The sequence below is a fragment of the Perca fluviatilis genome, chromosome 5 (genome assembly GCF_010015445.1).
Source record: "Perca fluviatilis chromosome 5, GENO_Pfluv_1.0, whole genome shotgun sequence".
Lineage (NCBI taxonomy): Eukaryota > Metazoa > Chordata > Actinopteri > Perciformes > Percidae > Perca > Perca fluviatilis.
Genome location: NC_053116.1, coordinates 33,171,842 through 33,184,519, shown reverse-complemented (window position 1 = coordinate 33,184,519; position 12,678 = coordinate 33,171,842). Strand labels below are relative to the sequence as shown.

Below are 12,678 nucleotides of genomic sequence, written 5' to 3'. Positions count from 1 at the left end.
AAAGATGTATGTCTCAAACCAGTCTTCCTCGTTGATTTTTGTACTTTTGACAAAGACAGACAGAAATTGTTTTTGATAATCCAATGAGGAGATTCATGTGAGTAAACATTAATTAGCTTCAAGACAAATTTAAAAAAAATTTTTTTTGGATAATTATAACAACTTAAAAAATTCAAATCTGGAGCAAAACATCCCCTATTTTGGGGCAAAATTCCCTCCCTATATTATTATACGTAGTCTGATTCTTGTTGATGTGTAATCAATGAATGAATGAATGAATGAATGAATGAAAGAAAAAAGTACAACAATTTCTGAAAAAAGGTAAGAGATTATATTATGTTTCAATGAAAGGACATTAAACCACCCCCGTAGCTGCCAGTAGCTCCTCACAGGACGCTGATTGGTTCAGTAAGCTGGTAGTTCAGACACAAATGCATTACTTGAAGCCTGACAAGATGGATTTTTTATGTGATATTCAATCGCGCAATTATCGTGTGATCTCGCGATATCGCAGGGAATCCAGCTGCCGTGCAAGTTAAACCAGCTGATTCACACTGAGCAAAAACTAACTGCTAACTAGAAACCCATAATTTGCTCACATTGAAGTGCAGAAATGGTGACATAATTGAAAATGTATTTTGTTTCATTTGAAGCATAAACCCCTTTAAAGTAGCCTTTTTAAATTAGCCTCTTAAAAATGTTTTCTTTTAAAGATGTTAACGACAAATCAATATGAAAAACAAACCAAATGCTTGTGCAATTTGCTATAACAACTAAGTTACTACCAACACATTACCACCCAAACTGGGTTGGTGTACATACTGAAATCACATTAAAACACCTTGTATCTTTTCAGTAAATAGAGAATATTCTTAAGGGTGGCATCTTCCCCACAACCCTTTGGGTTTCTTTCCTTCTGCGCCCATCTTTTTCTTCTGGTCCTTCCCTACTTTCTCTTCTTTCTCACAGCCTATCTTTGTATGTCTCTCATTCTCAATCTCCCTGTCACCTTGCATCTCTTCATCTGTCAGTGTCACTCTCTTTCATCTCTCCCTGTCCCCCCCCTTCTCTGTATCACAGGATTCCCGCCACTCCAGTCTCCAATCTTGTTTCACGGAAACTGGATCTCAATGAGGGGCTCTCACGGTGGCGATGAAGAAAAAGGGGGTGAAGCAGGCGGGCGGGGTAGAGAGGAGGAGTTGCTCACTGAGAGTGGAGAATATCTGCATTACAAGAGGACAGAGGTTGTTCTGAAGGTAAGAGTTACACCCGTAGACTGAACTATTTATCTTCTTTATGTGTTAATATTGGAGTGGAGGGTTCCTCTGTCAGTCAGATCAGTCAGGTGGCAGTTTTCTGTGTGGAAAAAAAAGATTGTTCAGTCCAAGTGTGACATTTTTAGTCAGCTAAACTTGCCAAATCCTTGCAATGTATTGCATAAGGCTCAAACTAATTCCCACGGGTTTATCACGCTGCAGGTGGGAAAGGCTTCTCAGATGACTTCAGTTGTGATTTATTCTCTTTAATCAGTAATGTATTCTGTGGAAGATACACAGACAATTCCCGCATTATTTGCAGAGCATTCCAACCCACAGATGTGCCCAATAAAAGGTTAATAAAGGTTACTGATACAATATGGATTTTGCAATAAGTGTTGTGTATAGAGTAATTGATTATTTACATTAGTTTGCTCCTCAGTGCGAAGATCATTATCAAAAAGTCAACATGATCATCTAATATCCAATGAAACAAGGTCGCAGACGCACATGCACTTTATCACACATTGATCGTTTGACAGCTAAATGGGGCTTTTATAGTTCCCTCCCGCTGCATTTTGATAAGTTCCAGCCTGTGTGTGTTACTGCTGGCCAACCCACTGCAACCCATGACCCTCCACCACCAAGAGAGAATGACTACATGTTAAAGAGCTTTCCCCTCCATGAACCCTCTCTCCGCCACCCAGTGAGTCTGTGTGGGAGTGTCTAGTATTATATATGCACACATGCGGGTGCTTTAATTATGTGTGTGTATATGGCCCTGTGTTTTATTTCCCTTTTTCTCTTCCATCAGGTTGCTATTTTTAAATCAACCAGAGTCTAAATTGTCACACGCAATCACGCACAAAATGGTTGGTATGTACAATAATTTGCTAGCTAGCTACCGCTAACACCTGTACAGTTGGTACATTGACTGGCACATGACTGGCACGGACTGCACACAACTCTTGTGTGCACATAAATCTTTGTCGTCTATCTTGGATCTATGTCTCAGATTTTCAAATGGGAATGTGAGCATATCTGTGTAGCTGGATGTATGTGATTATCTAAAGAGCCCATATTGAGACATGCAAGGTGTGTTGCACTGAAGACCACCTAAACCGAGACCAAGTCAAGACCGCGAGTCCCACACTGCATGCCACGATACAATGTGGAAAATGCTAACCATAGGCACTCCTTAAATTGATCTGAAAGATCCACATTCCCATAAAAAATTCATTCTTCATTCTCCTCTTTTATTGCCTTAAGTGTGTCATGAGAAATGCCTTGATAAAATAATCAAAAGACAGTTATTTGCAATAAAATCCAGAGTCCTCTTTATCTCAGACCGAGACAAGACGAGGGGCCCCGCGATTCTGAGACCTTCAAAAAGTGGTCATAAGACGGGTCTGGAAACCAAAACCGATCTTAAATACTACAGCACTCGTACACGTGTATGATGGCACTATGTATAAATGTGAGTGAATGGTGTTTCCTGGTGGTGTGTGTGTGTGTGTGTGTGTGTGTGTGTGTGTGTTCTCTGATACCACCGTCAATAGTTTAGCAGCAGCAGAAATGAGGAGGTAAAAAGACAAGGGGGGACCCCTTCTCTTTTGCTGTCAGGGTCACAGATCACTCCAATGACCGCATTAACTTGTAACAATGTGTGAGTGAGGTGCTTAACTCAGAAGTAGGCCTGTCTGTGGGCTTTCTGGTTAGTGAAATAAATCAAACCTTTAGAGGAGCATGGTGACAGAGGGACTGGCCATAGAACAATCAGTTTAGGGCTGAATAAGGGTGAAAGGGACAAGGTCCCAGGCTGACCCCTAAAAAGATGTGAGGGCAAAGTGAGGAAACGATGGAGGGGAGAAAGCTAGGTTTTGCTTGTGGAGATCTTCGGGGGGAGAACTACGAAAGGGGAGAGAAGGAAGAGCACAAGAAGAAGCGGGAAAAGAAAAGGTGCCATGTTTTAAATGGGGAGGGGAGAGAGAAGAGACTGGAAGCACAGCAAGGAGGGAGAGGGGTGGGGGGGTGGGTCTGGGGGATTTGGCCCTGAGGAGGACCTCTCTTTAGTTAACACAATAAAACTCCAATGTTCAGAAATAGAGAATGGGTAGTAAATGTGTTTTCAGTTGAATTAGCAGTAAATCTTAATTCCAGGTTTATGTACGTCCATCGGCGGAGATGAGATAAAAAGTAAATAGGTTTGGTCCACCTTTATAGTACCTTACTTTATGGACTGGTTTAAATTCTGCTTTCATCTGGGTGTAGTAAGCTAAGGCTCACTCCTTGCAGTGACACATTTGTGAGTTTGAGCCATTTTTAATTGCAATTGAAAAAGAATGCATAAATAATCAATAATAATAAAAAAAAATAAAAAGATCTGAAAGGGACCCAAGGATAATCCTAATGCAGGCATGAACAGACCCAAACAGAGAGACCCTACGTCAATGATTCCTGCCGTGATGATTGTACTCACCACGTGATCAGGGGTGTTATTACACAGCCTTTACAAAGGGAGAGATAGGGTGGAGGAAACAGGAAACAGTTAACAGTACTAATGACAACAGTGCAACCAGAGCATGGGTTAGCTTCATGGTTAGCTCAGACACCGGGACGACCTCAGCACTCATCAGCAATAAAGTTAACTGGGGAAGAAGGTATTATCAGCGGGTAATGGACGAGTAGCCGTGTAACAAGTGGGATAATGTAGAGCGAGCCGGTTATTGATTGAATGATTTTAACTAATGTACAAAGTGGTCTAATTCGCTAATGCCCGGCTTGCTCGACATTATCACTTCCATAGGAAGGCTGCTCAGATTCACTTGGGGATTAGACCTGGGCAACAGAATGGCACCCTACCCAAGTCGGTTAAAGTGAACATAATTTGGACCCCACTCAGGCCCCACGTCCTTTGGATTGTTTTTTGTTTCACACGCGTTTCAACTTCTTTCATATTTATTTACAATGATAACATGTATTCTTGTACTCTAACCCTAACCACAACCCTAATAATAATCCTTTTTCATCTTTATCATCGTTATCTAAAATTTCAGTAGAAAAAGTGTGCTCATTCGTTTTCTATTGCAACGTTATCCTTATAAATAGGAAACAATAGCTCAAACTACCATTTCAAGGGTTAAAGTGATGGTTCGGAGTAATTTCACCCTAGGGTCCTTTGCACCATGACCTTGAGCCGAACACCCCCCCAGAAGCTTTTTTCACCTGGGTCTAACATTGGGAGAGTTAGCGTAGAGTAGCGTTAGCCGCTGAATAGCTTAGCGCAGAGGCTAATGGATCCGAAGTGTCTCTTAACATTACCCCACTAATAATGCCCGAAATGATACCAAAGGTCTACACTAGTATATATAGGTTATGCACTCATAAAAACGATGGATTGTAAAGTTTGTAAGTACACCAGAAGGTTATGTAAATAACACTTGCCTGCTGGCTTCTGCTCTCTGCTGTTGTTGTTGCTGCTGTAAGGCGGGTGCTTAGGGACATCTACAAATTACAACACCGAAGAGAGATGCAACAAAAATATTTTTAAATTTAACTTATTTTTTAAAGTAAGTGCTGCAGTATAACTAGCGGAGACAAGTAATATAAGGGAAGTATTTGGAGACATTACTTTATTTAATCATTAAATTAATAAATATTTTTGTTGCATCTCTTGGGTGTTGTAATTTGTAGATGTCCCTAAGCACTCTTACTGCCCGGTAGTAACAGCAGCAGCAGCAGCAGAGAGCAGAAGCGGGCAGTGTTTATTTACATAAACTTCTGGTGTACTTACAAATGTTACAATCCACGCTAGTTTTATGAGTGCATAACCTATATGTACTACTGTAGACGTTTGGTTTATATTTCGGTGAAATAAGGGGTAATGTTAAGAAACCGATCCATAAGCCTCTAAGCTAACTCAGCTTTGATAACGCTACGCTTCGCCCAGCCCCTGTTGACCCAGAGAAAAAATTTGGGTGATCATGGTGCCAAAGGACGATAGGGTCGAAATTACTCAAATCAACTTTAACAAGGATTGCATGCAATGATTTGTCCATTATTTATTTTCATTAGGCGCGCAGTTATTCACACATTCATATTTCAAAATGATATATTTTGCCAAGCGAGAAAGCAATCCCACTTGTACAATAAATCCAATTACGCTATCTCAACTGATCAAAGAAAACATGTTTTAAAATCAGCAAAAGATGAATTTCTCGTTGCCTGCCTCATTTTTTTTTTTCCCATGCATATTTGCATTTATTTCATGAATGTATGAATCTGTAATTGGGTCGGTATAAGTCCGGCTAAGTATTAATGTGTGTACATGTAAAATGTAGAGTGGCATACTAATGACGATAGTGACGATAGTGACGATAGTGACGATAGTGATGATAGTGACGATAGTGGCGCTGTGGCTGTGGTATTCACGCGGCTGCCCATCCCAGACCTGTTGTCCATCATGTAGTCCTCTGATAGGTAATCCCCATGTGGTAATGAGCTGAGGGATTCAGTAATGAAATGGGAGCACTGTGTGTGTTTTTGTGTCCTCTGGGGGGCAGGGGGTGGGTCTGCATGTGAGCACACGTGTACACTTCGGTGGTTGGATAGAAGATGAGGAATGAGTGAGGCGGGGGAAGGGGAGGAGAAGGAACAAAAAGAAGAAGAGGTGTGGTTGAGAAGAGATGAAGAGAAAGATCCAAGAAGAGCCTGTAGAGGTGGGGGCAATTGAAAATCCTATGTATCATGATTTCTTTTGCGACGATTTTTAAAATCTATTCTTTTCCCTTTTTACCAACGATTTACCTAAATATTTTCTGTTCATGCAGTAGCGCTGTTGGTGACTACATCATATCCGTTTCCAGCAAAACAGAGCAAAAGCAGAAACTGCAGAAAATCCATGTTATGTACTCCTTTACAAATGAAACAAACAGACTGACTGACATGTGATGTGCATTCTTTAAAAAAAAAAAGTTTACCTCACACACACACAAGCGTACACTTTAGCACTGTGGCCTTCCACCACTTGCTGGTAGGTTACAGTTGATGGTTGGTTTCCTTGTTAACCCTGCAGCATTAAGTGACCAGCCAGGACACACACATTTTTCTCACTCCCCTCACGTGGCCCCACAAAATGTTCACATCCAGTCCCCCCCCCCCCTTGTGCCCCTCCTTTAAACGCCCTCGTTGAACCCGCGACTGTGTGCGCAGGGCCCGCCTTCCCAATGGCCTTAACAATGTCTGGGGATCAGACGAGGGTCTTGCTGGGGGCTTGAGATGGGGGAGGGGAGAGGGGGCTTTGTGTGTGTGTGTGGTGTGTGTATGAAAGAGACAAAGAGAGATACCAACATCTACCTATCGTTAAATAAATAGCAATATATTAATTCTTATGCAAGTTTAATGCTTTACAAAATATTAATAAGCCATACATTTATTTATATTACTACTTAAAATGAATTTGTTACATAAGTGACAAAACAAAAAAGAAATGCAAACCTATATATATACAGTACATATATATATATATATATATATATATATATATATATATATATATATATATATATATATATATATAGTATAAGTTTTACAAGCCAGACCTCAGCATATCATCCCTTTCATCCCCTACTATACTCAGAGCCTAACTAACTACATTTATATATAAATAAAATTAAAAGCTGGGCTGGAAAACATAAGTTTTTCATTTTAAAAGAATATACAGAGTATTCATCATTCACAATATTCATTTCATCAATCTTCTTTGTTCAGATACACACAACCACCACTTGTCACAATACGGCCAGATGATGTTACAAGACTAAGAAATTACTGACAATAAAAGTTAATTATTACATTAAATATTACAGCAATCAGTAACATTTTACTCACCTGTGTTGTTTAGCAGGGAGAGCTGGTCTGGTTTTGTTTTGGTAAGAATCGTTCCGTTGTTCCTGAACTACCCACAATGTGTCATGTATTTGGTGTAATTTTCCCCAAAACCCAAAGGAAAATCAGTGCAACATCTGAAACGCTAAAACTTCCGACTCACGGAGGAAGCAGGTTGGACAGGTATCTAACATAAGCAAAAATTTGATTTTTGATACATTATAGAAAACAGCGCACCCGGAACTGTGTACATATTGACAAAAATGCTAGAGGGAAAAACATGAAATAATTAGAAAAAAAAATGTTGATAAACGTTATCAGGATATTATATCTGGACCCAAACATTACACAGTATATTTGCATAAGTCAAGCTACAGAAACATCAGCCAATGAACAAAGGAGCCCCCTTGTATTGACTGGCCCCTGACCACATGTGACACACTCTGGCTAACACTGAACCCCTGTCTAAGAACACACGTTCAAAATGTTCAATCAGTACAATTATGTGTGTGTAACAGCACAATATCGGTCATTCACAAATAGGCCATAGGCCTCGTCAGCCACTTTGCGGTGCAAGTCTGAAAGGTTTCGAGTAGGTTCGAGCAGTTGTATGGTAACTGCTGATCCAGCCATATGTCAAGGTTTGTACTTGTCATGCCCCTAAGGTAGTAATATTTGGGGGTCACACTAGATTCAGATTATCTGAGGTTCTTTTCAGACCGGTGGCTACTGAAAATCTTTGAGTTTCTTCCATTTCTCATTTTCACTCAAAATTCACTTGGCAGATGGATAGAAATATGGCCTTAGTGTACCTTACTTTTACTCACACACATATTATCACAGAGACACTCACACTTAAACACATAGAGACTTGTAAGGGCCAAAGAACTCCGCTAACAGATGTTCATGTCTTTATTAACTAATTGTAATCTATGACTGGTTACATTCATGACTGGTTGCATTCATGACTGGTTACATTCATGACTGGTTACATTCATGACTGGTTACATTCATGCCGTTCATCATGATATGAACCTGCTGCTAACAAAGGTTGATTTTCTTTCAATGGTGACAGACTTGACAAATCAGTCATCACGTTTTATCTCCCAGTTGCTGGATGTATCCTCTGTTGAGCATGTGGTGTGTGAGACGATGTGCGTTTGGGCGTGAGAGACAGATTGTATGTAGGAAGCCAGTCCTTAGAAAAAAGAAACATTCCCAAAAAATTTATTACATTATTGAACAGATCCTTAAAAAAAGCCTTAATCCTCACCATGCAGCATCTTCTCTTTACTTGCCCTTGTTATCTCAGCAGTATATATATCATCCTTTCCTGATGTTAATTTTAATTGAATAATAAATTAGGCATGTTGTTAAACCTTGTTTCTGCTCTCCGGAGCACAAGGGCAGGCAGCGAAGACGCGAGAGCAGAGAGCAGAAAACAGAGGAGCAGGTTAATTAATGACGGGAGCTAGACTTGAGCTCAAGCTCGGCTGGTTTCTTGATGGACCAAACCATATTGAGGTACTGCCAGATCACTATTGTGTAGTCTGGCTCAACGGATGTACATTGCTAGGATAAAGCCTGTCATCCGGTGTGTGAGAAACGGGCCGGATGTCCCTCCCTTCAAGCTTTCAGGGCTTAGGTTAGCGCCGCACAGAACGGTTGTGATCGAGATCGGTCTTGGTCTTAAGCCCGGGACACACGGGGCCGATTATCGGCCGTTGGACAGTCTGGCGAGGTCAGTGACTCGAGTCTGTTCGGTGTGTCCCGTGCCGTCGTCAGTCTGGGGGGCTGTCGGCGTTCATTTTGGCCGACCTGACATGTTCAGTCGGCGGCAGGGCAGTCGAACTATTTTAGTACAATATGAGATCGTATTCTGAACGGCCGCCATGACAGTCTGGCTTTGAATTTCTGGAGAAAACAAACCCATGTGACGCGTTCATCCAATCAGCTGCCGGTTTTCATTTCTTGGGCAACAGAGTACAGAGTAGCACTGCCTGCTGCTATTGAGACGTATTACGTTTCTCAAGACGGTGTCGCCTCAGTGTGTCCCGAGGCAGTTTTTTGGACCTTGGGACGCGATTGATCATTTCCACTGGCTTTTCTGCCCAGGGTCGGCCATCTGGTTGGTGTGTAACCACTTTTAAGATCACCAGATACACTCTGGTCTTGGTAATGACTGGGTCTTTTTTTAGGTGGTCATGACTACAACACTGGTTTAAGTAATCCAATCAAGTCAGAGCGTTTTTTTCCCCTTATACCAGACTCTGTGCAACAACTGCTGTGTTTACTGTTTTTTTTTAGCTATTTATTGAGAACATGGACTGAATGTGTATGAGCAAGATGAATGTGTATGTGCGAGATGTGCTTGGGTGAGAATGTGCTGGTGTATGTGTATACATGTGTATATGTGTATATATATATATATATGTATATGTATATATGTATATATATATATGTGTGTATATATGTGTATATATGTATGTATGCATTACTTGAAGCATATATATATATATATATATATATGTTAGGCCTGCTGCTCCTAGGTCGCTTCTCTGTCTCTCCTCTCTCCCTCCCCTCTGTCTGTCCTAATTACAGGAGTGGAGTCTGGTGTGCGGCAGTCATGGTTCCAGCTGCATCTCATCTACCACAATCAACCTCTGCGTCAGATCATAGTCAAGACAACCCCAGTTAGTCTCGCTCGTGACAGACCTTGTGACCTGTTTTGCTATTTGTGTATTTGCCTGTCCTAAGCTGTTCTCTTGTGCTTCAGCTACTATTGGAACCTGACTCCTGCTACAGCTGCCATCCACCGGACCAGACAACTGCCACTGGACCTCACCCCTAGCCGACCACTGGGTTACTCTGACGGAACCACTCCTTCCCGGAATCCACCGGACCTGTTTGCCTCTCTGGAAACCTGGACTTGCTTATCCCCTTTCCGGAAACCTGGACTTGTACTTAACCCTTGTGTTGAATTCGGGTCAAATTGACCTGTTTTCAATTTTTGTTTTATATCAGAAATTATGGAACGTAGAAATAAGCGCTGAAAATGTGTAAAAGAAAAATTGTACATTTTAAAACGTTGGAAAAAGCCAAAAAAAAGTGTTCTTGTCAAGGTTGACGGAAGACAACACAGAGTTAAGTACTTTGAAAAAAAAAAAACTGTTAACTCACACTCTGGCTCTGCGTTTATGTCTGCATTTGGGTTGATAGATAGATAGATAGATAGATAGATAGATAGATAGATAGATAGATAGATAGATAGATAGATATTTTACTCTATGCTGCTATTTGAAGAGACAGGCTCCAACAGAATTTTGTTGTATTGTCAACAGGGATGGCAAGGCCACACTAATAGCCACTAAATGGCAAAAAGGTACTTTGCAACAACAGTTTGAGTTTCTCAGTTTAACGAGGTGCACCTGGTTTCGATAGTCAAACTTGAAAGCTCATTTTGATCGAATCAAAATCGTGAAGCCCCTACTCAACCCTTTTCCTATTCCTATATGCCTATTAAAATATATATGTCTAAGACTTTATGGGGAGTGTTTTATTTTTCTGTTTTTTTTCACTCTGTCTTGACTCGATCTCGAAATTGCCAGGATCTCAGACTCAGATTCTGACTACAGGTATTTGTACCTGTAACTAATTCTCCTGGCCCTTTTGATAGAAGAAGGAAGAGATGGAGGATAAAAACGAATGCAGAAGAAAAGAATAGGTCAATGACAGTGGAATGGCAGATTAGAGAGGTAGACTGAAAATGACAGTGGTGAAGATGAAAAATAGGCAAAAGGCCAGGACGTTTGATGATGTTTGACTCAAAAGCTACATCAAACACAATTAACACTGTGTAAAGTTGACTTAGTCCTCCAAATGATATTTGTCTTCTCAGGTCAAACAGGACGTACTATTCATTTGACGTTCATCAGCAATTTACTTGATAATGTGTTTGTTCTTCCTGATGGGGTTTGCATACATATTAAAACCCATAATTGCCTGCCTACACGAGTAAGAAACAGATCATCTTCCAAGTGAAGGGTTAATGAAATAGCCCGGTAGCCATGGATACAGAACAGGTGTGTCTGTGTGTGTGTTTTCATGCACATGCATCATAGGGTATCCTCAGCAACTATGACACACATATGTTTAGCAGACCACACAGCTGGAGATTTTTTTCTGGTCATTTCAGAGCCAAAAATGGGCACTTATGTCTAAGTGGGATGGAGAAAATGATTATAGATATAGATGATGATGATGATATAAATATTCTAAACAGTTTGTATTAATGGTTTGCCCCATGAGGGGGAGACTAAATTGTTACTTTCACTCACTGGGTGTGAGTCTTCATTAACAAATTATGGCAGCTTTCTTGTCCATTCATAGATGATGTACATCATAATAAATACTTAGGCTGCATTTAGTGTGGCGTCAGCCAAAAGGAGAATACCTATGTATTTTTATCTTCTTTTCTACATAAGATCTAAGCTACAGTATAGTTAGTTTATCAGTGTTTTTTGCCCCCAACGGTGCATTTCAGGCAGCGTTGCCTGGAAGGCACTGTTGGAGGGCACTGGTTATGGTTAGCAGTTAGCAGTTGGGGGCAAAAAACACCATCGAGCGTATAATTAGTTGAGATCCTACAAACAAAGGCATGTTTAAAATAGCATGCAAAATACTCAATTATCCTCCCAAAGCTGATGCATAAGCCGACATATATATAATATATTGAAAAAATATGCATAATTAACACCTATTCTCAAAGCAATCAACATATGGCATACACGTACTTTAGTCACATCAGCATAATGCATGAACAAATGCCATCCCTTTCTCCCTTTGTTGAGAATATATTTGATCAGCTAATGCTGACAAAAAGTTAGTATATGCTTATTGCACTTACAGTATAAAAGACCCATGTAACTTATAATATGATCTAGTTACCACAGCAGTTGCAGCACAGGTCTTGTTTTGCAATTTGAGTTATAACTCTTGAACAGGGATGCAATTAAAGGACAAGGCTGCAATATTCTATATTTTTGTTAATGTCAACAAATGTAAATAAATAGCAAAACCAACAATGTGTTAGTCCCTTCATACCCTGTCGGTGGGACTCAGCTCCAAGACTATTTGTTCCTACTGAGGATATACTGTATTTCCTTAAAATAGTTATATAGTGTACACATATTTCATTTTTATCCTCATCCTTTCATCCTAAAGCAGCCTGTTGTTGTATACCATTCGTACAGAAAGCTACGAAAAAGTTTCTGGTAAACTTGCATACAGTAAATCATTTAATCAGATTTTGCAGGCAATCGGAAATGGTGGCAGGCATTAACATTAATTATATAGAAATTGGTAATATTCTCGATGATTGTCTTGTTTGCTTAGGTCATATATAGACATAGGTATTAAATTGAGACATAACCGTTTCAACCGTTTGGTAACGTTTCGTAACCACACTGTTATCCCAAATTAGTTGACTTTACTAGAAATGTGCGTGGAAACCCGTTGCCTTAAAATGTTTAAGTTT

General features: G+C 40.3%; 1 long non-coding RNA gene across 1 annotated transcript; it reads left to right on the top strand.

The window, feature by feature from the left end:
- The first annotated feature begins 1,201 nt into the window (after positions 1–1,201).
- Positions 1,202–10,654, top strand: LOC120558525. Its single transcript, XR_005639133.1, has 3 exons — positions 1,202–1,256; positions 9,744–9,835; positions 9,919–10,654. It is a non-coding gene; the product is annotated as an uncharacterized LOC120558525 (long non-coding RNA).
- Positions 10,655–12,678: the final 2,024 nt, after the last annotated feature.